This window comes from Manis pentadactyla, chromosome 12 (genome assembly GCF_030020395.1).
Source record: "Manis pentadactyla isolate mManPen7 chromosome 12, mManPen7.hap1, whole genome shotgun sequence".
Taxonomy (NCBI): domain Eukaryota; kingdom Metazoa; phylum Chordata; class Mammalia; order Pholidota; family Manidae; genus Manis; species Manis pentadactyla.
In genome coordinates, this window is record NC_080030.1 from 89,357,018 (window position 1) to 89,362,461 (window position 5,444).

A 5,444-nucleotide genomic window follows, 5' to 3' on the forward strand; every position below is an offset into this window, starting at 1 on the left:
ACAAATTCACATGCAAAATTGTTACACAGATATCATAATTACTCAAATTTTTCATCTCATTTAAAGTTGACAGCATTAAGAGAGCCCTACTAGTGGCTCATCTACATCAAAACCTTTGTTCTTCTGCCTTGAAAAAAATTAAAAATGACTAATTCATAAGTGACAAAAGATGCCAAAACCCTCAGGTATCCTTAACTCTCCAAAACAAGTTATTTTGTCACAATAATCTTTTCAGAATAGAGATCAAAGTCTGAAAGTAAAAAAATGGCCATTCATAACATTAGGTAGCAGCCTTTGTAACTCCCCTAGAACTTGTTTTAAACTACTTCACAGACAAAGTAATTGTCTTCAGGTATCAGTGAATTAATATATTCATGAAACTTGTTAGTATTCTAAAATAACCTTATCTTCATTGTACAAAGCTTACTGCTTGTGCTGTTAGAACACATTTCAGGAAACTTTGACACTTTAAGACACATTTCCAAAATGGTTTATCAGGACTTCTGCCTCAGCCAGTTAAGTCTTATTCAGCATCCTTTATTTCAACCAGAAAAAAAGCGACATCTGCACAGGGGAGCAACATAAATGGTTTTCAAAGTACCTAGTGATGCACTAGGATCTTTCAGGTATAAATCCACTGTGACTGAACTGAAATGTCAAAAGTTTATTTTCATTGATTAGTATAAATTTGTTATCCTAAATAATAATAAACTCTACAGTAAGTGACCTAAAAATATTTTTGTCCTAAGTGGCCAAAAAAACTCGTGCCCCCCCACTGTTAAATCCTAGGACTGTAAGTCAAAATTCTCCAAATGTTATTCACAAGTTGCTCATTCAATAATGATCTGCCAACTTAGCTTAATAAAACACTTTCATGCAGAGTTCACCTAACTTCATTTGCGCAGTCATCTAAATGTGCAACATTTATAAAATATACCCAGTTGTTCATTCCCCTCTCCTGAATTACTTGCAAACTCAATCTCATTTCTAAACCTTTGGAGAAAGATAGAGAAAATGAAGAACACAGCATGGTGGGTACATGCTCCCAGAAAAGCAGAACCAAATTACTATTTTCTTCAAGTCCACTGGTATGTGCATGACCACAGAATATTTTCACCAATTAAAGTAAATGGAGACCAACGCTATACATTCATTCCATACATCTCCCCATCATGTGCTTGATTTAGGGATCTTGGGGAAACTTGTTACCATTGGCTTAACTTTGAATGTATGGGTAATCTAAAGGTGAAAGAGCTCTCAAGATTCCAAATGTCTAGGCTGTTAAATGAAAACCGATAAAATGGAGGACACCCACAATAATTCTTGGACTCCTGGAGATCCTAAGACATGCTACAAAAATAGGTCTTTATTCTTAGGAAAATATAGTCAGAGCTAGCTTCCTTATGCTATACATAAAATCTTAACATCAGAGGCAGTACAGATAGTACAGATAGTTTTTGAACTGATCTCCAAACAAGCACAAACCCACTACGTTGAAAAGAACAGGTAATTTGAGGTTTTTGGCAAAAGACAGTACTTCACATATCTAGTCCAAATCAAAGAGCCTGCAGACAGTTTTCAGTGAGATGAAAGGAATGAAATAAATATAAATTCTATGGATAAATAAATGTAAGAGACAATTTAAATAAGCTAAGACCACTAATTTTTTTTAAATAAAAATACTAGTCAGGTACAAGCTTTTGTTTCTCAATACCAGACTTCTAAATGTTTATCAGACTACTGTTAAAATCATTAAAAGTCTAATCTTGGGCCAGAGCATTAGTTATAATACTGTTTTGCATTCATAAAAAAGGTATTTCCGACTGAACGCTTCTGGTTCTGAAAAATATTTTAGATATGTTACTGAAGGCAGACTGTGGTGCTAATATAACTTTTATCTAAAGAACTTTTTAAAAAAGTGACAGACCAAAAAGTCCGTCTACTAATTTGCCCACAGTTAAAAGTCTTTGAACTTTAGTTTATAATTAGGATTTTAAGAAAAGTAGTGGCATGCCCTATTGAGTGGTATGATTACTAATACTAAACTTTAAAACACCACCCCAGACCTGTTCATTTTATGCTTTGCTATGCTTTGCTACTTTAAAGTTCTTCATTCATTCATTTTGTACCCACAACTGAATTCCTATGGTCAGATAAAAATTTCATGGAATATATCACTGGGGGGAAAACAGTCATGGTGGGTACTCTTAGAAGTTTCAGGAACCTGAGCAATCATTTTACTCTAGGATTAGCTCCCTCTCCTAAATGCATTAAATGCTTTTTAATTTCTCCCCTCAAAATACAGACATGTCATACTCTGTAATAACAAGGTGATCTTTTGCTGTTCCTGATCAAGCAACTTTAAGCGTAGCAGTCAATAGCTGTCCAGAATGCAGTAATTTTGCCCATCTAGCATGATGTTCACCCTGATTCTTTTCAAATATCTTATAAACAATACCCGAGATCACTCCATCAATCCATTCCTGTTGTTCCTATTTTATCATGAGGAAAATGTATTTGGTTAAATCAGACTTGCAGTAATTGGTAGGTTAAGTTTCTCATGATGCTACAACTGCCACCATGTGTGTGCAGCTGCTTTTTGTGCTCAATCCCCACTTCAGTTCTAACATCTGATTCAACTGTAATGGCTAAAAACCTTCCATAAAAAGCATGTTTGGGAGATTATATAGAACACAATGTTCTCACAAAACAACTTTCTGAAAACTGATTAAATTGATGCATCACTTTTTGATTGCCAAGTAGTCTGCAGAAACAAAATCTTGCGTCTGTTTTGGTTAGATAACTCTAGTTTTCTTGTTTAACAATCAAACTGTTTTAAGGATACATTTTTCACCCCAAGGAAGGGACTTGACTCTTGGATTTAAGACCCATTCCTTGACAATCTATACAAAAATTTTTAACTTGTCATCTGTCCATTCTTTGAAGCTGTCAAAGCCAAGAACCCATAAACAAATCACAAATAGCAATAACCTACATTAGTTAACATTCCCCTTTTAACATGTTGACATTTTTACTAAAGGATTAGTTATTTTTGCATTTCCATTTCTCATATCCCATGACATTCCATATAAATTGCATTATTGCTTTATAGGCCACACAACATTCAAAAGTATGTTTATATGCATTGCCTGTTTTCCTTGATCTCTGTTAAGTTTGATACTGATTTTACTACAGAAATTTAAGTTTGAAAATACCAGTTAGTATTTCTTCCCAGAACTTAATTGTTCACATCACTAATCACTCCATGCATATTTAGCTCTGATTATATTGCTCAAAAACTGCACCCATTATCAGAACAGTGCAAATGATATTTAATTTTAAAATTATAATGGCTTGAATTCAAAGTTATTCAAATGAACACTGTCAAGTAATTTCACTTGAGTGTGTATATATTTCATCACCACTGTTTACATTACCCATCAATTCTTCACAATTTCTTTTTATCATGTGTTCCCTCCCAATCCCCAAACTAAGAATGCCAAATAGTCGTGGAAACCCCACAGCTCCTTATTTTAATGTTTTCTCAAGAACACATTTGTGAACTCACAAAAATGTTCATCTTTTAACTTTGACAATGCAGTTAAGTCAAACAAACCTGTCCTCAAATCCCAACAAATAATTCTGAGAATTAACTTAAACACCTTGACAGTGTCCCTTAAAAAGGGTATGACAGTAAAGTGCCAATAGGCATGGCCATGACCTCTTTGATGGACTCATTTTACTCCTTGAACTGGGAAATGCCAGCACGAAGGATTACACTGAGATTCAATTTTACTGAAGGCTACATTTTGTTTACCCACTTTCCACAACCTATTATACTCATTGTATGTTAAAATGAAATGTAAATGTTTTGTGTAGCCCTCAAACTTACACTAAGATTTGAGAGATGTACTTTAAAAAAGCACGGGGTAATATATAAAATCAGTGGCAGAAAGTTTCATTAAGCACCAGGAACTAATTTTTGTCACCCCATACTCATTTTGTAGGTAAGTTTCAATAACCGGCAAGGCACATTTACATATATTCCAATGAATACTTATTGACAAATTTTAAATTACACTCTATGTCCCAGCTATCCCAGTAACTGACATACAACATACTAACATGTTTTATTAAGATAACATAAAAACCAATTAATGTGAAACATACAGCAACCACTATTCTAAAATTATGTAAGTACAAATAAACATACTGAAATGTGTGCAATTCTAAGTTTTTAAACCAGAATATCTCTACACTAACACACATTTATATTAATGACACATAAAAAAAATAAAAACTTTATTACAAAAATAAGTTACACTCGCCTCCAGCTTACAGTATAAAACAATTTTATTTGCAGGAATGCAAAATGATTGTTTGCCATGAGCATTTTGAACATATGACATATCTAATTTTCTTGTTAAATTTGCATTTACTGGGGGAACTGGTGTGTATAAAACCTTAATTAAGTATAATAAGCTCTGATTTTCATCGTGGTGCCTATTGGGTATGTGATATAACTGCAGTATCCCTTTGGGGAAGGGGAAAAGGGATTTCTTTACACCAAGTCCTAATTAAATTATAATTTCACGTTTGACTTTAAGCTATCAATTTAGGACTTGGCAAAAATTTTTTGAGGGTGATTCAATAGAGGATGCTTCACCACTGAACACTCACTGTCATCAAGGTGCTTTAGAAAATTAAAAACATAGCACAAATGATTGTACTCTATTCTACAAGTTATCATGACCTGCATAAGAAATGGAAAGCTGATTCACATTTTTGCAGTGATCAGCAATAAGAAATGCACTAATGAAACATACCTTTTACCTAAAAAGCTAAACTACAGCCATATACTAATTTCTATGATTTATGAAAAAACTTCAAAATATCCAAATGTCAGGCTTCGCTGTACAATTGTCAGTTTTAGTCTGACTTTTTATAAAGGGACACTGCAGTATTTAGTACAAGTTCGGATGCACTTTTTTTGAACATCTGATGTCTTACAAAAGTAACATCTTGCTAAACTATTATACATCCAAATAACTACAATATCTGAAGAAGCAAGGCTGCTTTTTCAGCCACAAAATACGACAAAAGCAAGGCCTGTTATGATGGTCATGAGGAAGTCTTACAAGCCTCTGAAACTAAAGGCAACTAAGAATGTTACATTTGGTTTATTAAAATCTTACCCTCATATCATTTAACAAGCCTTGCTTTTATCTACAAAGATTTTCTATTTACAGTACAGACAGGGTATAGTTCAATCCTCTGCTACTGAGGTAGTTAACCAACCCTTTAAAAAAGGTTCTGAAAAGAACCACTATCTGGAATGCCTGACTAACCAGCTCTGATGATTACACCTGAAACTGCATATCTGAACACAATTCAAAAGTGATTACTATAAAAAAGATATAGACAATCATGATTAACCTTGGTGA

General features: G+C 33.7%; 1 protein-coding gene across 2 annotated transcripts in view; it reads right to left on the reverse strand.

The window, feature by feature from the left end:
* Positions 1–1,346: 1,346 nt before the first annotated feature.
* Positions 1,347–5,444, reverse strand: part of SYNCRIP (synaptotagmin binding cytoplasmic RNA interacting protein) — a 29,703-nt gene continuing 25,605 nt past the window's right edge. For both annotated transcript variants that reach the window (XM_036899203.2, XM_036899202.2), the window contains exon 12: positions 1,347–5,444. This exon is cut by the window's right edge. The gene's annotated coding sequence lies outside the window, so the exon portion shown is untranslated.